The following is a 22,089-nucleotide window of genomic DNA, read 5'->3' as shown; positions in this document are numbered from 1 at the left end:
AGGTGAAACATAATGGCCGGAAATATATAATATGTCCTGCTATAATCTACCTGTCAAAATGTAGCGTCAAAACCCCCTCAATTGTTTTAAATGTGTGTGTTTTGTAGGAACCCCCCCCCCCTTCAAATTATTTTTTTATTTGAAAAATAAAATAAAATGAAAATAAATTGCAAAGCGGTGACCAAATAAACTGTCCTTACACCCCCCCCCCCTACTTGTGTTGATGATGATGATAATAATGGTGTTGATGGTGATAATTATGATGATAATGATGATATTAATGATGATGATGATGATGGTGATAATGGTGTTGATGGTGATAATCATGATGATGATGATAATGTTGATACTAATGATGTTGATGATGACTATGATGATAATGGTGTTAATGGTGATGATGACGATGATGTTGATGTTGATTTTGATAATGATGATGATAATGATGAGGATGATGACGATGATGATGATAATGTTGATAATGTTGATAATGATGATGATAATTATGATATTAATGATGATGGTTTTAATGGTGTTGATGGTGATAATCATGATGATGATGATGATGATAATGTTGATACTGATGATGTTGATGATGATGATGATAATGGTGTTGATGGTGATAATTATGATGATGATGATGTTGATGTTGATTTTGATAATGATAATGATGATGATAATGATGATGATGATCATAATCATGATATTGATAGTTTCCCATGGAAACCCAAAATATGGGACTTACACAATGTGAGATGACTGGACACCCCGACTTTAGCAGGTGGACTCCATATCTGCATATAGTTTGCTCACTTAAAGCATTCCCACCAGAGGTTGCTAGACTATTTTAATGAGGGCAGTTCAGATCATACTTGTGAAGCTAGCCCAGCATTTTCAGGATGCAAATCATCGTTTTTCACATCTCTTTCAAAATTGCAGAAATGCCTATAAATTAAAAAAAGAGGGAGAAATTAATAACGGCAATAGCGAATATTCAGACATTACACTTTGTATGTGTTGGAAAATGCGCTATATTCATTTTGCAACTATTAGTTAATGGGAGCTGTAAGTGAGGGGTTGATAAATACCCACACCTCCTCTTACTAGCAACACCCCTGATCCTCATGACCCTTGAAAAATCGATCAACAATGACTGATCATGCGTTGGAAAACGTGTCTTTGGTAAACCATTTGGAAACTTTTTATAAAGATTGGAAACACACTTTCGCAAACCCTTTCAGTATGAAAATATGAAAATGACACTTGAAATGAAAATGTTGACAACTCAGATAATGAATGGCAATACTGGATCTTAATTGAGTGACAGGGTATCGTGTTTAATAAATTCGCTCCTCTATCAAATATAAAAATATCCTTCCATTAAGGCAGTTATAGCAGCTATTTTACTTTCGACAATCGTAGCGGAGACAAATGAGATGTCATCAATGCTGTTATGCTAACTCACTCGATTCATTAAATCCTAATTAAGGAGGCGCGACGGCTCAGTGGCAGAGCAGTGGTCCCGGGTATTTTTCATATTGAAAGGATTTGCGGAAGAGTGTTTCCCATCTATATAAAATTTTAATTTTGTTTCCAAATGGCTTACCAAAACACGTTTTCCAACGTGTGAACAGACCTTGTTGATCGATTTTTCAAGGGTCACGAGGATCAGGGGCGTCGCCACTATGAGGAGGTGTGGGTATTTATCAACCCCTCTCAGTGGCGGATCCAGGGGGGGGCCGAAACGGCCGCGGCCCCCCCTATTGGCGGCGCAAAAAAAGGAAGAAAAAAAAGAAAAAGAAAAGAAGAGAAAAAAGGAAAGGAGAAGAGGAGAAAAAAAGGAAAAGAGAAAAGGAAATAGAAGAGAAAATATAAAGAAGAAAGCCCTCCCCCCCCCCCCTCCCGCCCTCCCACTCTGGGGTCGGAAGGACCGAATTTATGTTCCCAAAATTTCCGATAAAGAGTTACTTTTCACGCAACAAAGTCCGGCCCGTACTGACTTTACATACCTGAGATAGAGGGGTGCTTTCAAAGAGAGGGAACATACATGTGTGTACCCTAGATAACACAGAGCGGGTGGGGGTGGGAAAAGAAAAGTCGGGTGAGAAAGGGGGAAAGACAATGAAATGGCGCTATGTGACAGTAATGACGAATGTGGGAAACTGTAATCGGGAGATTTGGGGTCATTTCAGAAGGCTTGGCAAACGTTATTGAATAGAGGGAGGGGGGGGGGGGGCGGGCCGGCCGGCCGGCCGCATAAAATCTCGAGCCGCGGATTCAAAGTTAAACGTTAAGAACAGCCCCTGCGGTCATTCACTCTTTACTGAAAATTTTGAAAAGGGCACAATATTTTGGATGTCTTTTAAATAGAAATTATATACTCAAAAGTCAAATTTTAAATTAACGGTAGGGCCGCTTCACAACTCTTATTTTGCCCTTCATTATTTTGGATTCAGCTCATACCAACTCGCTTGTGTTTGTATTTGAACTCATGTTGGTAGTAATCATGGACAGGTGCGGCAATCCTGGGCCTAATAGGGGGACACGTCCTCCAGGGAATTTAGAAATATAGCTAGAAAGAAATATAGCGGAAAGAACGTACATATTGGGCTTAGGGATTTTCTAGAATGCATAATTTCAGCGTTCAACATTGCAAAATCTCGCTTGGTCGCTACGCCCCGGCCGGCCCTCGCCCGATAACTCAAAACTATGACGCTCCTGTCCGTGATTTATCCATGGTTGGTGTAAAAGATCTTTTTCCCCTTTCATTTCTACTAACCTAATTGTTTGCTATCACAATCATGATTGTTTCATTTTCCCTTTAAAGCAGGCGCGTAGCCAGGGGCGGTAGGGGCAGTAAGAGGACATAGGACGAAATAGGAGCAGACAAAGAAACATTTTTGAAAATTCTGACAAGTCGAGAACGGTACAACGAATCGTCTTCTTTCTCTAATAATTTAATGAATGTCAAAGCTTCCGCGCATCGCTCGGGAGGGGAAAACTGAATTCAAACAAGGACTAAGAGACGAGAATGGTAAAACGATTCGTCTTCTTCCTCTAATAATTTAATGAACCGTCAAAGCTTACGCGCTACGCGCGGACAGGGGAAAATGAACTCAGACAAGGATTAAGAGTCGAGAACGGTACAACGAATCGTCTTCTTTCTCTAATAATTTAATGAAATATCAAAGCTTCCACGCATCGCTCGGGAGGGGGAAAACTGAATACAAACAAGGATTAAGAGACGAGAATGGTAAAACAATTCGTCTTCTTCCTTTAATATGAACCATCAGAGCTTACGCACTACGCGCGGGCAGGGGAAAATGAATGGTACAAAGAATCGTCTCCTTTCCCTTATAATTTAATGAAACGTCAAACATGTCGCGCTTCGCGCGGGAGGGGGGGGGGACTCAATTCAGACAAGGATAAAGAGCTGATGACGGTAGAATGAATCATCTTCTTTCTCTAATAATTTAATGAAACGTTAAGCTTTCGCGCAAAGCGCAGGAGGGGGGGGGGGAACTGAATTCAGACAAGGATTAAGAGTCGAGAATGTTACAACGAATCGTCTTCTTTCACTAATAATTTAATGAAACGTCAAAGCTTCAGCGCATCGCTCGGGAGGGGGAAAACTGAATTCAAACAAGGATTAAGAGACGAGAATGGTAAAACGATTCGTCTTCCACTTTTAATAATTTAATGAACCGTCAAAGCTTACACGCTACGCGCGGGCACGGGAAAACTGAATTCAGACAAGGATTAAGAGTCGAGAATGGTACAATGAATCGTCTTCTTTCTCTAATAATTTAGTGAAAAGTCAAAGCTTCCACGCTTCGCGCGAGAGGGGGGGGGGACCTGCATTCAAACAAGGATTAAGAGTCTAGAATGTTACAACGAATCGTCTTCTTTCTCTAATAATTTAATGAAAGGTCAAAGCTTCTGCGCTTCGCGCGGGAGGGGAAAAACTGAATTTAGAGAAGGATTTAGAGTCGAGAATTGAACAACGAATCATCTTTTTTCTCTAATAATTTCATTGAACTATAAAAGGTCAAAGCTTCCGCGCTTTGCGCGGGAGGGGGAAAAGTGAATTCAGGCAAGGAATACAAGTCGAGAACGGTACAACAAATCGTCTTCTTTCAATGAAAGGTCAAAGCTTCCGCGGGCAAGAAGCTATAGCCCCCCCCCCCCCCCCCCCCCCCCTCCGATGAAAATGTCAAAAATTGTACCGGTATGGTGCTTCTAATATGATCTTGAAAAAACGGTCTGCGCAATTTTCAAATTTCCGGCCCCCCCTATTGGAAAATCCTGGATCCGCGCCTGCCTCTCTTACAGCTCCAATTAACTAATAGTTGCAAAAAGAATATAGCGCATTTTCCAATGTCTGAAAATTCGCTATTGCCGTTCTTCATTTCTCCCCTTTTTTAATTTTTAGGCATTTCTGCAATTTTGAAAGAGATGTGAAAAATCGATGATTTGCATGCTGAAAGTGCTGGGCTAGCTTCACAAGTATGATCTGAACTACCCTCATTAAAATAGTCTAGCAACCTCTGGTTGGAATGCTTTAAGTGAGCAAACTATATGCAGATATGGAGTCCACCTGCTAAAGTCGGGGTTGTCAAGTCCTCCCACATTGTGTAAGTCCCCTGGTTTGGGTTTCCATGGGAAACCATCATCTGCATCATCATCATCATCACCACCATCATCATCATTATCATCTTCGTTATTATCATCATCATCGTCATCATCATCATCATCATCATCACCATCATGATCACCATCATCAGTATCAACAACATCATCACCATCATCACCACCATCATCATCATCATCATCATCATTATCCTCATCATCATCGTTATCATCATCAAGATCAACATCAACATTCTCATCGTTATCATCACCATCATGATTATCAACATCATCAGTATCAACAACATCATCACCATCATCACCATCATCATTATCATCATCATCATCATTATCCTCATCATCATCGTTATCATCGTCAAAATCAACATCAACATTCTCATCATTATCATCACCATCATGATTATCAGCATCATCAGTATCAACAACATCATCACCATCATCACCATCATCATTATCATCATCATTATCATCATCATCATCATTATCCTCATCATCATCGTTATCATCACCATCACCATCATCATCATCATTCTCATCATTATCATCACCATCATGATTATCAGCATCAACACCATTATCATCATCATCAACATCATCAATATCGATATCATCATTATCATCGTCATTATCAACATTATCATCATCTTTTCATCATCATCATCATCATCATCATCATTGTCATCATCATACTTTTTATTACTTCTGTTTTGTGGGCTTAGATTTTAATGCATTTACCAAACTTCACGTAATAGATATGGGAAAATAGAGCCACCAAAGTAATATTACCATTACGTCATCTGATACTCGAGATTGAGCTGACAGTCATGCTTTTATTGAGGGTATCAATTCCCACTTTATTTTGACAAGTAGATTAAAGCGGGACATATATATTTCCAGTCATAAAATTAATGTTTCAACTTGATTGGAACTTATATACATTAATAGAATCGCGATCAGCTCAAGTTAATTACAACAAGGTAGATATGATTGGTTCGCGCTAAGCACATACTCAAACTTAACTCTCCATGAACATCATCTCATGCAGCTGCCGTGGGTTCAGTTCTCGTTATCAACGTCAATCAGAGCAGAATCACAAACGCACCCACATCAACCATAGGGATCATGTCGAATTCAAGCGAAGTACATGGTTTCCTTGAGATATTTTGGTCGGAATACGGGGTATACTTTATTTCGCCTCAACTGATTTGTGCTATCTTGTGTAATTCTTTCACCTTTGTCGTGTTACTCCGAGACAACTGTGGTTTTGAAGAGCATTCCAAACTACTTTGTCGCGCACTCTTGCTCTCAGATACATTCGCAATCATTATTCTAACCGTCATATCAATTTTGCGAATCTTTTCGGGTGTAAAGGTGCGATCAGCCTGCACCTATGGTACAATACTGCTGGGCACAACATTAGTACTCTCCAACCTCTACATGTCCCTCTGGAGTTTTGATCGTCTGTTAAAGGTCTGGAAACCCTTCCTCTATATACGATACGTAACCGTAAAAGTCGTCATGCTAGCTTTACTAGTTACGACCATGTTGAGGCTTATTTATTTCGCTGTACAGGTTGCAGCCTTGAATCGCATGAATCCAATCGGTAGACTTGATTACTGTTTCGTGGGTAATGAACTGAAGCCAACCGATTCTATATACTATTTAATAGTGGAAATAGGTGTTGTGGATATGGTGGTGATGGCAAATATCTTTTTGCTTATCATTGCTCTGAGAAAGTTGAAGGCAGAACGGAAGCTCCCTAGTAAAAAATAAATAGGAAAAAAATAGAAAAAAAATAGGGAAAAAATAAATGCAAAAATATATTTTTTTCCTATTTTTCTCATCCCCAAAAAAGCTATTTAATTGCTATAGTTTTGGAACAAAAAATAGGAAAAAAATAAAGCCACAAATAGTTTTGAAATATATTTTTTTCCTATTTTTCTCGTCCCCTAAAAATAGGAAAAAAATAAAGCCACAAATAGTTTTGAAATATATTTTTTTCCTATTTTTCTCATCCCCCAAAAAAGCTATTTAATTGCTATAGTTTTGGAACAAAAAATAGGAAAAAAATAAAGCCACAAATAGTTTTGAAATATATTTTTTCCCTATTTTTCTCGTCCCCTAAAAATACCCAAAAAAGCTATTTCAAACAGCATAGTTTTGGAACAAAAATAGGAAAAAAATAGGAGACTTAAATAGCGTTGAAATAAAAATAGTTTATAAATATATTTCAGACATATTTTTTTCTGAAATATATTTCTAACATATTTTTTTTTACAAACCAAATATATTTAAAATCTATTTAAAAAAAAATGGAATATTAATTGAATGATTGGTGTACTGTATAATTGTTTGGTAGCAATTAAATCTCTGTCAAGTTCTACTTTGTAGCACCTTGTTGTACAATATATGCATGTAGGTGCATGTCATGCGCACATGTACAAAATAATTGGATTAGTCGAATCCCCGTCCACATATTACCCGAGTAAAAACTAAAATAGGAATAAAATAGGGGGAAAATAAATACACTAAAATATTTCTATCCTTTTTTTCTGCTGCCAGATGTACAAGATAAATAAAATGCAAACACATTTTTATTTCAGTTTGAAACGTTAGAACACTTTATTACATAAAATATCACATGCAATGTACACCCATATGGTGAATGAGAATACTAAACAAACAGTCCACAAACTATTAAAACATATTTACAAAAGTCACACTTACAAAATTTCATATAGAAAATTTTGGATTTAGAGGTAAGAACGGCCGGTAAATATTATGTATCTTTGGCAAACCGATTGGCATATACCCGTCTTATAAATGATACAAATATTACGCAAAGGTAGTACTAGGTCTTTGTAAACATAAACGCAAGAAAGAAAAAAAATATATCTTTTTCTTCTTCATTAAATTGTTCCCTATATAATCACTGGTAAAAATTGCAGATATTGGGTTCACATATATATATATATATATATATGTATTAGTTGTGTAAACGAAACTATTATAATGTAAATCTAATCTGAATGTAAGATATTAGAATTAAAAAAAAAAAAATGAATTTTCACATTTTTGGCTAATAAAATACTAGCATATATACAGGATGTGAACCAGTATTGAACAGCTTATACATGACTATAAAGTGTTACATGATACCAGTAGCAAGGCTATCTGGCAAGTTTCAACAGTCTAAACAAAATCTTTAAAAATGTCTATAAATGAAAACATGTGAAGGCAAAGGTATAGTTCACATCTATAACAATGTAAAAAGTGTTAATAGCACTGGCAACTTGGTCTATCTGTCAAGTGTCATAAGGATGTCAAACATGAATAGTCTTCAGATGTCTTTAAAACTTTAAATGAATACTAAGACAAAGCTTTATTACTGTTACATGAATACACATCTATAAAGTGTTACATAATACTGGCATCAACTACATAGTACACGTGAGCTGACATGGCAAAGAGTATAGTGAAACAAAGTTATACAAAAATATTCATACGCAGATATAGAATATATATATATATATATATATATACATCAATACATGTATATAGGTAATTCAATTTGTGTTTGTTAAGATTGCCTTGGTAAAAATTAAGCTGTGTATTGAAGATTTATGTCTCAGATTCATTCCGACCGCGAACACATGTTTGATTGTGGCAGGGCGAGGCAACCTGGAAGTACTTGCTGAATGTTTGTTGGACGGCATTATTGGCATCATTTTGAAATGCTTTCCATTAATTACAGATGAACAATAAGTCATTAACCATGTATGATTCTAATACTTTCACCCATGTCTTGCATTTCCTAGATGTGTGTTGGACAGTTCAGTCTAACAAATTAAGACTGTATGTACATGTACTCTAGAAGACAAGGGTGCCAGTGCCACACAGTCCAAGTTGATGACTTTCCAGCAGCCGAAGCTAAAATATACCCTGAAGAAGAAAAAATAATAAGTAAAAAAAAAATAAGCAGGTTGTAGTATTCTATTATGCTTTCAAATCAAATCTAGGAAAATTTAAGAGTTGAACGTGGAATGTACACTGTACAAATGAAATTCATGTAAGAACTACAGTTACTTGCATCCTTCACAAATTCATGACATGATAGATGCTTGACTACTTACATGTATGAATTATGATGATTGAATGATGAGCTATACTTTGCAACTATATGGTCATGCATGATACAATACACCTACATGTGCATGCAGGATCTGCACAGCCAATTGAATGCGGGATTGTGATGGAAAAAAAATCATAACACACATAATATATACAGTGTATGTGACATACAAATGTACGGCTTCTAAGAATCAACTTTGCCATTCAATTTCTGTTAAAAATATGCAAGAAAATCTTGCACGTATGATTTAGGATGATTTATTGGCTTATGAAATTTCTACCTGGCTGTAAAAAGTGTAAAGAATTGCAATTCATTCAAAACGAGTGCAGATCCTGTGCCATGTGTTCAATGGAGATGCTATATATCCACATGCGTTCACATGTCTTACCAACTACCATGCAGCCAGCACGCGCATGTGGCGGAATCTAGCCTACACTGCACTGCGTTAATTTGCTCAAATATATTTGTGAATGAGTAGACCTACTATAATACGCTAATTCCATTCTTTAATGAGATTCGTCATGTTTGATTGTTCACTTCCAATGAAAAGCCTTACGTAAACACAGATATATAGGTGACTATGTAAATTATGTAGACATACTACTAGGGAATATAATCTACGATCTTCGTCAACTGTGATCAGTTTGATGATGGTTTGGATTTTTTCATGAACCAAATAAATTTACAAAATCAAGATTTACTTAACCAATTTCCTAATTTAATTGTACAGAAAGCAAACTCAATTTCGTATTGAATTGTGTGTAATTTTATTACTCACCTTCAAAATGAAGATCTTTAAAGTAGCTCCAGCAGCTAGCAGTACTGCAGTAGCAGTCCAGTGCATGTAGACTAGTGCAAAGCAAGTTGATCGTATTTCTCCAACACAAGAGTGCTAGTGTGGGACTGTAGGCCTAATCTTGGTAATAAATTCGATCCTTTCATTTTGTTCTTTCAATTCTTGCCCTGGAATTACTCTTGGAATTGTCCTTTCCTGGTGTAAATCTACCCCTTATTACCCATACTGTGGGTTTTACAGGAAGACAAGTCTGGCGAAATGGCAAAGTAATGATTGAAATATGCGCCGTTGAGCTGATCATCACAGAGTCTGAGTGAAGATTTGAATTTGAAAATAAACTACCGGTTGGCCTATTCGCTTTCTACCACTAGATGGCAGCACACATTTAGTTGTGTTTCATTATGATTCAACATTTTTGAAGAGTACCCTTTCACCTTTGTATTTATTATGGGGAAAATTGTTACAATTACATCCAATTGGATAAGTTCTAGTCACTATAACACTATAGTAGTAAGCTAATTCTTTTGCTAATTACATACTTTTTTTACTTGAAATATTCAAAATCGATAGTCATTTCATTTAAAGATAAAATTAAAACATTCTTAATTCTTGATTAAATGTTCACAGGCCTATACGATATATTTATGCTCCCTTAAAATGTTCACAGGCCTACGAAATAATTATGCTCCCTTAAAGGAAGAGTTGAGTTCTAAGGAGGGCCAGTAATTTGTCCAAATCTTCTTTGAATTTATTTATTTTTTTCATTTTAAAAGACGAAATATCGCAATTTTTGTTAACATTATAGTTATATTGTGAAATATGTTTTGAATTGTGCAAATATATATTTATAAAGTGTAAAAAAGTTTCAACAACCTTAAAAATCAAATATCGGCCTATATTAAAAGCAAAAAGGTGACAAAATCCATTAAGTCTGTGAACATAGTAAACAAAATATAGGGAAAAAATGGTGATAAAAAAATTAAGTCCCTAACCCTAAAAAAATAGGAAGAAAATGGGTGAGAAAATTGAAGTCCAAAAACATAGTAAAAAAATAGGAAGAAAATGGCAGAGAAAAATCTAAGTCCAAAAACATAGTAAAAAAATAGGAAGAAAATGGCAGAGAAAAATATAAGTCCAAAAACATAGTAAAAAAATAAGAAGAAAATGAGTAAGAAAATCTAAGTCCAGAAACATAGTAAAAAAAAAATAGGAAGAAAATGAGTAAGAAAATCTAAGTCCAAAAACATAGTAAAAAAATAGGAAGAAAATGAGTAAGAAAATCTAAGTCCAAAAACATAGTAAAAAAATAGGAAGAAAATGGCAGAGAAAAATCCAAGTCCAAAAACATAGTAAAAAAATAGGAAGAAAATGGCAGAGAAAATCTAAGTCCAAAAACATAGTAAAAAAATAGGAAGAAAATGAGTGAGAAAATCAAAGTCCAGAAACATAGTAAAAAAATAGGAAGAAAATGAGTAAGAAAATCTAAGTCCAAAAACATAGTAAAAAAATAGGAAGAAAATGGCAGAGAAAAATCCAAGTCCAAAAACATAGCAGTAAAAAAATAGGAAGAAAATGGCAGAGAAAATATAAGTCCAAAAACATAGTAAAAAAATAGGAAGAAAATGGCAGAGAAAAATCAAAGTCCAGAAACATAGTAAAAAAATAGAAAGAAAATGAGTAAGAAAAATCAAAGTCCAGAAACATAGTAAAAAAATAGGAAGAAAATGGCAGAGAAAAATTTAAGTCCAAAAACATAGTAAAAAAATAGGAAGAAAATGGCAGAGAAAAATCTAAGTACAAAACATAGCCAAATAGGAAGAAAATGGGTGAAAAAGGGCAAAGTCCAGAAACAAAGTGAAAATATAGGACGAAATCTGGTGACAAAAAATCTAAGTCGAAAAGAATAGGGAAAAAATAGTAAGAAATAGGTTAAAAAATAGGAAGAAAATGGCAGAAAAAATCTAAGTCCCAAAACATAGTAAAAAAATAGGAAGAAAATGGGTGAAAAAATCAAAGTCCAGAAACATAGTGAAAAAATAGGACAAAATCTGGTGACAAAAAAACTAAGTCGAAAAGAATAGGGAAAAAATAGTAAGAAATAGGTAAAAAATAGGAAGAAAATGGCAGAAAAAAATCCAAGTCCAAAAACATAGTAAAAAAATAGGAAGAAATAGGTAAAAAATAGTTATCAAACCACCAATTCCTAGAAATAGAAAAAAAATAGGCTGTCATATGCTATTTTTAATCTATTTTTAATAAAAAATAGTGTTTAAATAGGGTACATTCACATAAAAATAGGAAATAAATAGTGAAAAATAGGAAAAAAATATATTTTTCCAGAGCCCATTTTGACTAGGGCTACACCCAGCGGTAATTCCAGCAGCAATTGCAACACGAAATGATCAACAGACGCCTGAAGATGAAGCGCCCTCTCCCCCTCAAGCCCCTGCAAATGACCAGATAAACTATCGGCTCCTCAAATGCATCAGGACGGTTCTTGTCGTTATCGTGGGTAGTTACGTGGCGACAACCCCCCGTCTTATCGTTGTCATGACAAGCAATGACAATGACAGACCATTTTGGCCGAACGTTGCAGTGGATTTGACCATAGCGTTCAGTACCTGGTGGAAGGGAATCATCTTCGTCTTGACCAATAGGCAGTTCCGTGATGCAGCTCGGAATGAACTTGACAGGATCAAAACCTGTTTGCAACATTGAACACCAGAATACGTTTATTTTGATGTTATCAAAATAAACCCAATTGTAATAGAATGCAATAGTGTAGGCCGGAAATATGCGGCAAGCCGGTGACTACACACGATAGCGCGCCTCTTTTGTAAAATGATATTGAGGTCAATAACCGAATGTTTCCCAGCAGGTCGGCAAATATCAAACATAGGCGCATCTCTTTGTAACCTACATTGAGGTCACAAAGCCGAATCTTTACCACGCGTGTTTTGTAAATATCAATGATAGGCGCGCTTTTGTAATACATATCGGGGTCGCAAGGCAAGTGTTTCCCACGACGTGTATTTTTACTAATCAATGGGTCATTCTCAGCTAATACTCCGTTTGAGTTGGTCGTGTTTTATTGGACTCAGAATTATACATGCTAATTGTACACAGGTTGTCGCTGTTGAACTGACTGCACCGGTTAGTTTCTATTATCACTGGGTTTCACACCAATACGCTGGATATTTGGAATTGAACAGAGAGACAGCTACACGGGATATAAGGATTAAACGGTGGAAAAGTTACACTGGATATCTGGAATTAAACAGAGGAAGAGTTACACTGGATAATTGGATCTAAAAAGAGAAAATGTTACACTAGATATTTGGAATTGAACAGAGGAGTAATCGTATTGGATAGCTGGAATTAAATATTGGAGGAAGTTACATCGGAGCTCGGATTGCGGCATAGTCTTCTAACTAGCTCGTCTGTATTGTGTGGACGACAAGATGGGGAAGTCTAAGGCGTCTACGGGACGAAAGGGCAAAGGAAAGCGGAGAGAGCCAGCGCTTCAAAACAGTGACCCGATCAGGGGGACAACGCCAGCTCCACATTCTCGAGTGACGAGACGCGGCTCGAGGAGTAACCCAGCCGCTTCGGCAGGGCGGGAGCGCCAAGGAGACCAGACTCCGACGGGGGGGGGGGGGGGGGGGGGGGGGCCAACATCACAGAATCCCTGGAAACGGCGAATCAACCGTCTATTGTCCATCCTCCACCCGGTGAGTTACCTAGCCACAGGCTAGTCTCATCTTCTAATTCCGCAAACATATCATTCCCTAAGGAGATGGGGGAGATGGCGCAGTGAGACATATAAACTTTATGTCCGTTAATAGGTTGGACAAGGTCGGGTTGATTGTAGGCAAAGGAGATAGGGGCCTACATATAAGGTGCGGATATAATTATGGAGAGTTAGTACGATTGCTTACTTTGTTTTCAATAATTTTAACCAGCTCAGTGGGATGTTATTCATTTTCGTATAACCACGCACTTATTTGGGGTTAGTCGTGTTTCGACAAGTGATGTTGTACAATATTTAGTATGTTAAACAAGTTCAGTAAGATACTAGAAATGCAATCGTGTCAGAACGATGTGCGTGCAATGACGCCATGTTTTTACATGTCAAACGAAAGAGCATCTCTCGGACTAGTTACGCAGAGTATGAAGTAGCATTTAATGTCATGCTTGACCGATTAAAAAAAAATAAAAAATAAAAAAAAAATTAAAAAAAAGTCCGGCTTCTTGATGCTCTGCACTTGGCCACTTAGAATGTGCCTGTAAAATTTCAAGAAAAATAAAGATCGTTCTGGGGTCCAGAAGCGTGAACCCGATTTGCCCCATAGACAATGCGTGTAATGCGTGGGCGGAAAACGTACAGGATCTGTATTATGACCGGACTTTAATTGTTTGTTTTTTCTCTCTCTTTATGTCACTTTATCTGACGTATTTGGTATCATGGGAAAGAGAATTTCATGGTTGTTATTGTAAACAACTTTTTTTTTGTTCTATGGTAATCCTATCGAAACACGTGATGTAAAATAGATTTATAGGACAAAATTGCGTCTTAAATGACCCCCTTGACCAATTTTAAAAATCCGGCCAAGAGGTGCCCTGCGTATTGCAACTCGGAATGTCACTGCGAAATTTCAAGGAAAAAAAGGGACGTTTAGGGGGTGAAAAGCAGTCTGAAAAAATGACGCCATAGCCGATACGTGTTATATTATTGGGCGGAAACTCGGCGGAATTCGTATAATGACCCTTGTTCAAATGTGATTTACTCAAAATTTTCTGTGTGAACATATACCATACTTGGTATCATTCGAAAGGGCACTTCATTGCGGTCAGTTTGACACCGTTGTCGTCTGCGCGCAATGTACTGCACGCATTAAAGGCGCTATTACGTAACGCATAGTAAATTCATCATTTTTGGCGATAACTTTGCGCTGACGTATTCGAATTTTACCAAACTTGGCAGACAGTTGTCACGTATATGGATACATGTGTCTGCCAAGTTTCATTGATGTAGGTATAAAGATCGTTATTTTAGAGTAAGTTGAAGTTATTTCGGAATTTTCTCGAAAATGGCGAATTTGGAAGGCATTTTTTCTCAAATTTGGTCAGTGTTAGGGTATATAATTTTGTATATGGCTGGAAAGGACATATCTTCAAGTATCTAAATCCAAAAAAGGGTACGGGTTTGCCAAGCCATTATGAAGATACGGCCACAGAGGGAAAGCCAATTCCTAAAACTTTAGAGGGCGCTATTTATGTTGTGCAAAGCCATTGGAGCGTGAAATTTGGCACGGCTATGTGCAATTATGAGATAAAGATACTGTGAGATTTAAAAACAAAACGGAATTTATATGAGACAGTTATGGCAGTTTTAGATTATTTAGGGGTCCATTTTTCAAGAACTTGAGATTTATTGGAGGAGTCGGTTTTAGATTTGAAATTCGAGTATGAAGATGGCATTGTGAAGGTCAAGTCATACGTCGCAGATGAAAGGACATCTCTCAGACTATCTAGAGGAATTTGTTAAAAGTTTGTAGGATCTAGGATAGTGGGGATGGGAAGGAAGATATAAAGGCCTTAAATGGACCAGAAACGGACAAAATGGCGCCTGGACGGTCATGCATGAGTGATTTCCAAAATCGAAGAAAGTAGTGACCTTGATGAGATGTTAGAGACTGTGCCTATGAAATATGAAAAGAAAAAGATATGAGGAAAGCACCTAACTAGGAATCACAAACACTACGTGCAATACGAATGCGATTTCCTGACGATAAGGATAAGGAAAAGGAGAATATTAATGGGGCAGAATGTGAGCGAAAACAAGGCAATGACGAAGGTCGTCATTGCAATAATATGCTATATAGAATTGAATTTGCTTCGCTTATGTAATTATGTTAGAAACCTTTGGTTCTTAAGCCCATAAAAGGTACGCCATACTCGGAAGGAATTTGGTTTTTATCTTTCTCCAAATAGGTGCCCAGGCTCACCGGGTTTGGGTGTGCGGAGACATTCTCGTGAGGCGAGCTGGTGAGCGGGCGTTTACCAGAGGCTGTCGAGACCTGGGAATCGCTGGTTGTGAGGTGGCATGGCACGGGCGAGGAGGGGCGTCGCTATACGCGATTTCCCGCGTCAATTACAGGGCCAAGTGAGGTTCGGTCCTTCTCCATCGGAGCTAATCATCCATGCGGGCTCGAACGACTTGAGGCGTTATTTTGCAAAGGACTGTCGACAAGCGGTGGATGAAGCACTGAATACAGCGCGGTCATTGTTGCCGCAATGCTACATTTCATTTTCAAGCATCTTACCTCGCCTGTATTACTATGGCCATGATGTACACGTCACGTCGCAGGTCGTCATCGATGATGTGCGGAAAGGTGTCAACAAGTATGCCAGACGGAGGGTCCGGCGTATGTGTAGTGGATCGTTCATAGGCCACAATTTCAATGTCCAAGAACACTGGTATTTTCACAGAGATGGCGTGCATCTGTCTGATGAGGGATGTGATCTTCTCATGGAGAACTTTGCGTCAGCGGTTCGATTTGCTCTTAATCTTTGAAACTTTATTTTGTGCATGCCCTTTGTTTTATTGCGGGCAATCAGGAGTATATTGAAATTTAAAGAGTAGATTACGATTTAAAATGGTTTATTGACAGGCTGACAAAATGTAGGTCAAGAGGTTGTTTACATTTTTGAGGGAAATTCACGCGCTAGGAAATGTAATACTTTGTATTACATTGGAAGGAAATGTACAAGCGTATGTACGCTTATCAAGCAAGCGCGGAAAATACCGCCAGCAAATTAAAAAAAGCACGAAGGGGCTTTCATTCTAGTTATGGCTTTCATTTGAATGGACAAGAAGAAAAATGTACGGAGTCTGAAACATTCCCACCACCTCCCCATTATCTCCACCAATAAAAGTATTTTTAGTATATTAGTGGCATAAATTAAATATTGCTTGGTGGTTCGAAGTAGCCAAGGTATACGTATTAGTACGGAAAGGATTTAGGGTTTCAGGTATGAAAGGTACGGATAGGGTTTATGTAATAAATTGGTCAGTGATTTATGAAGTTAATGCAGAGCCGGGGGCATTTGGCCTGGTCGCACATCAAGCGTCGTGCACAAAGAAAGTGGGCCGTAGGGGAATTTTCCCATTGGGTTTCGCCCCTACCCGGTTTTGTATGGGTAAATCATTAATCACATGGTACTGATAAGTTTATTGATCATTGTCATCCAATAATTTTCGACCCCACTCAATTTTTACATGCGAGGGGGTTGCTAATGTATATTCAGTCGAATTTGTTCGCATGTCAATTCTTAGTTTTCCGGCCCCCATTCGATTTGAATGCGGGGGGACCTAGTTGTACCTACACATTTTCAAACTCAGGGTGTCACGCTTTAATCTTAGGCATCATCCGATCTTACAGGCGGAGAGGCTGGTATATATATACATCTATTTTCTATAACTTTAGGCATCACTCGATTTTATAGGCGGGGGGTTGATATAATGACTTAATGTATATAAGTTTAGCCTAGGCATCACTCGATTTCATAGACGGGGGGCCTAGCATTTGTAAGCATTTTTTATGATTCCATATATCTGTGTTATTTTGTTATGACACCCAGGAAATCAAAATATGCAAAATAAGCGTCCATCTCAAAATGTTAATAAAGCCACAAAAATAACGCAAAGTTGATTGTTTGTTATTTTTGTTAGCCGTGCATAAATTTTGCCACATGCCCAGGTTCTATTTCGCTAGGCAAAAAAAAAAAAAAAAAAAAAAAAAAAAATTGGGTTGTTGGGATTTGGAGTTTGTTCTTTTGTTTCGTTCCTGAACTATAATCATTTCCAGTATGCCTCAAGGAGAGGAATGGCCAAGAGCGCCATGAACCGACGGTGGGGACAGGCTGCGATTACCAGATCTTGTGTAGGGAACCAATGGCCCAGGAAACTGGGCCTGCTGGGTAGAGCACCGTCTTCCCAGCTGGTCACGTGACCCGTGACCCTCGGGTTCCCATATTTGTGGAATCGCAGCTGTCGCCTTCCGCCATTGCAAACAAATAATTATGGAAATGGTTTTATATGATTTCATATCTATGTTATGTAATAATATGTCAAGTTGGAAATATGCTACCGCAAAAACTCGAACGGAAATATGTAAATGGTTTTTGTATGATTTTATATCTATGTTAATAGTATGTCAAGTTGGAAATATGCTACCGCTAAAACTCGAACGGAATTATAGAAATGTTTCTATATGATTTCTTATCTATGTTGATAATATGTCAAGTTGGAAATAAGCCAACTCAAACGGAAGAATTAAAAGTTGAGAAAAAGGCAATAACAGCATTTTCATTGTATTTCTTATTGCAATACGTTTATTTTGATGTTATCAAAATAAACCCAATTGTAATAGAATGCAATAGTGTAGGCCGGAAATATGCGGCAAGCCGGTGACTACACACGATAGCGCGCCTCTTTTGTAAAATGATATTGAGGTCAATAACCGAATGTTTCCCAGCAGGTCGGCAAATATCAAACATAGGCGCATCTCTTTGTAACCTACATTGAGGTCACAAAGCCGAATCTTTACCACGCGTGTTTTGTAAATATCAATGATAGGCGCGCTTTTGTAATACATATCGGGGTCGCAAGGCAAGTGTTTCCCACGACGTGTATTTTTACTAATCAATGGGTCATTCTCAGCTAATACTCCGTTTGAGTTGGTCGTGTTTTTCCCTCCCTCCCTCCCCTCAATTCCTTGCTGACTTGTGGACGGGCAGGATTAGGCTCATGATTATTGGGTAGGAGGTTGTCAGGGGGAGGGGGCGGTCCTTTATTGAGAAAATGTATATAGGGAGACCGGAGTGGTACTTGCCCGGACTGGTAGTTCTGCGTATGTCATTGCCTTAGAGTTTGGGCTTGAATAAGTGACACGATGGGGCTGTAGTAGTGGACAAGGTTGATGGTTAATTGGGCTTGTTTTATGATATTGACATCAGGTTTTTTTTTTTTTTTTTTTTTTTGTTTTTTTGTTTTTTTTTGTTTTTTTTTTTGTTTTTTTTTTTTTTTTTTTTTCCTTCGGTTTCTACATCAGATTTGCTAGGTTGCTTTTTGTTGTTTTGTTTTTCTTTTTTTTGGGGGGGGGGGGGATTGTCAAATTGATTTATGTTTCATTATTGTTCTTGTAATGGTACACAATCTGTTAATCACTGTGTGATTTTGTTCTTTTAAGGCTACAACATTCATGGAAATCAATGCAGATTGTGGAAAGAAAAAAAAAAAAAAAAAAAGAAAGAAAGAAAGAAATTGGGCTTGTTGTATTGACATGGTTGGTTGGTTGGGCTTGATTATTGACATGGATGGTTGGTTGGGCTTGTTATTGACATGGATGGTTGGTTGGGCTTGCTTATTGACATGGATGGTTGGTTGGGCTTGCTTATTGACATGGATGGTTGGTTGGGCTTGCTTTTTGACATGGATGGTTGGTTGGGCTTGATTGTTGACATGGTTGGTTGGTTGGGCTTGTTATTGACATGGATGGTTGGTTGGGCTTGCTTATTGACATGGATGGTTGGTTGGGCTTGCTTATTGACATGGATGGTTGGTTGGGCTCGTTTATTGACATGGATGGTTTGTTGGGCTTGATTATTGTGATGGTTGGTTGGACTACATTATTGACAGGGTCGGCCGGTTTTGGCTTATTGGCTGGAGCTTCTGTTCCGGAAGTCTTAGTATTCCGAAATGAGAGGGTTTTGTTCTTTTGTTTCGTTCCTGAACTATAATCATTTCCAGTATGCCTCAAGGAGAGGAATGGCCAAGAGCGCCATGAACCGACGGTGGGGACAGGCTGCGATTACCAGATCTTGTGTAGGGAACCAATGGCCCAGGAAACTGGGCCTGCTGGGTAGAGCACCGTCTTCCCAGCTGGTCACGTGACCCGTGACCCTCGGGTTCCCATATTTGTGGAATCGCAGCTGTCGCCTTCCGCCATTGCAAACAAATAATTATGGAAATGGTTTTATATGATTTCATATCTATGTTATGTAATAATATGTCAAGTTGGAAATATGCTACCGCAAAAACTCGAACGGAAATATGTAAATGGTTTTTGTATGATTTTATATCTATGTTAATAGTATGTCAAGTTGGAAATATGCTACCGCTAAAACTCGAACGGAATTATAGAAATGTTTCTATATGATTTCTTATCTATGTTGATAATATGTCAAGTTGGAAATAAGCCAACTCAAACGGAAGAATTAAAAGTTGAGAAAAAGGCAATAACAGCATTTTCATTGTATTTCTTATTGCAATGAGTGTATCATCAGAAATTTGTTGAAGACCCTTGGGTTTTCTTTCCTTTTCTCACTGCTGCGACTCTTTGCCATTAACTCTATTTTGGTATCTGATATTGCTATCTTTGAGTTGCACTATAAAATGCAAAGCGTGGACTTTTCCATTTCACGTCACCATCTAAATGTTTGTTAATACTCTAAAAATATACAGTTTTCTGAGAACTTAGGCCTATATATGTCAATTAAAACAACTGGGTGGTGGTCGTATGTTCAGTATACATGTGGTACTTTGTAGTCTTACCAGACTTTGCAGGCCTGAGAGAAATTTGTGAGATCATAGTAAAACATATTGGATTTTATAACTTTCCTTTTGTAATAAGAATGTAGTTTCGACTCACAAAATTCAGCTAAAACTAGAACTTTCAAAACAGATTTGTAGCACCTGCAAAAGATTACTAATATGAGAAGATATGATGAAACAAGATTATCGTAATTCTTTTACTAGTGCGTGATTATTATACGATACATTGAGCCCATTTACCTTTTCTACATTATTTTGAAATACGATTTCTGAATCATCAGAAACGATTTTGAAAACGAAATCTCCACAATTGGTTTTTACATATATTGTGTTTTTGCCTCAAAAGTATTTGTTGTCACAATGGCGACAAGGTTTTGGGATCCATACGAAATAAACTCATTATAAACTTAAAGGTTTTGACACGGGTGTTTCATAATTTCTGGATACTATATATAAAACCGCTTATTCTAAGAATTTTGGAATACACTGAACTTAGTTCGGGTAACCTGAAATAAGAAGATCCCAACTACAAACACTGAAGGGATATTGGAATCGAGCATTTGCAAATATGTTATTTTGCTTTATTACAATCGTTGTTCAGTTACACTTAAACCATTTCTTGATTCTATTCATTTCTGCTCTAGCCGCCTTGCGGTATTGTCTGTTGGTGAGTGTAAAGGTGATTCCTTTGGTCCAGGTGTTAAACGAGGCCAGCGTGTCTGCCATTACGAGTGCCCAGACCGGTACACGGCTCTATTGAGAAAAGTTACCAATACATATGACAACCACCATGGGGATAGACGCAGACAGTGTGGAGGTGACCAGGATGAGGACAGTAATGATGCCTTTGAGCTGACGAGGTACCACGGGAACATTGCCAATGCCGCTGGGTGTATGATGGGCGATGCAACCAACGACAGGATATGCATTACCACAGTTATTCCAACTACAAGCATCATCAGCATGTATGACAGGATTGTCCAAAGAGTTTTCCTTGAGGCATCTAGACGAAATTCGCATTGAATTGCGAGCATGTCGTTCTGTGGATATGTGAGTGCAAGGAATGCAAGGTGAACCATAGGCAAGAGTGTCGCGACCAGCAGAACTATATTCACTCGTCTTTCAGTTACAAGAGCCTGATAGATGAAAGGCCTCCACACCTGTAACCGTCTATAAAAACTCAGGAGACATGTATAGAATAAGGAGAGTGTGAATGTCGTGAGCAATGACAATAAGCCTGATATGCATAAAGTTAGCCTAACTTTGTGTTGAACAGGTATTAATATTATAGCTGACACAAAGACGGCATTGAGCATGGCGAGATCATCTGTGAGGAGAAGCGCATAACAAACCAGCTTGCTAGTAGCTTCAAATCCGCTGTCCTCCCGTTTTAGTACGAGTAATGTAAAATAATTCAATGTCAACGCCAAAAGGAGTTGAACCGGGTCCATATAACAGGAAGTAGCTATAGATAGGATCGTATTGACTACCGGTGGTGAAGTTACCCGTCTCCATCTCTGGAGACTGAGTAATTTTCATAAACGCAGTATTTCCGCGAGTTTTATATACAACTTAATATAGGCATTGCTATTTTATCCTGTTTTAATCTTTGATAATTTTCCATGTCTGTTGAGTCCCGTGTTCTGGTGGTCAGATTGATTCTAGTGATTCCCAGAGTGTTTCACGATGTATTCGATGATCAGAATCAAATCGATTTCGATAAGAGCATGAACTTCGCGATAACTTTTTGAAGCATTACGGATTAATCTGTAAGGTTCATGTAATAAACCAGGCATTGCTTTCTCATAATGTATGTGATTTCGATGTTTAGTATTAACTCAGCCCTGGCCGCTCTGGTCGAAAGATTGATAGATTCAAACGATTCTTAGAAACGTG

At 37.8% G+C, this 22,089-nt stretch overlaps 1 long non-coding RNA gene across 1 annotated transcript; it reads right to left on the bottom strand.

Moving 5' to 3' along the window:
• Positions 1-7,244: 7,244 nt before the first annotated feature.
• Positions 7,245-10,609, bottom strand: LOC115926587. Its single transcript, XR_004065142.1, has 2 exons — positions 9,558-10,609; positions 7,245-8,589 (listed from the first exon to the last, which is right to left on the bottom strand). It is a non-coding gene; the product is annotated as an uncharacterized LOC115926587 (long non-coding RNA).
• Positions 10,610-22,089: the final 11,480 nt, after the last annotated feature.

Source organism: Strongylocentrotus purpuratus, unplaced genomic scaffold (assembly GCF_000002235.5).
Source record: "Strongylocentrotus purpuratus isolate Spur 01 unplaced genomic scaffold, Spur_5.0 spur5_scaffold_2, whole genome shotgun sequence".
NCBI lineage: Eukaryota > Metazoa > Echinodermata > Echinoidea > Camarodonta > Strongylocentrotidae > Strongylocentrotus > Strongylocentrotus purpuratus.
The sequence above is the reverse complement of the archived record's forward strand: the minus strand, read 5'-3'. Positions and strand labels throughout refer to the sequence as shown.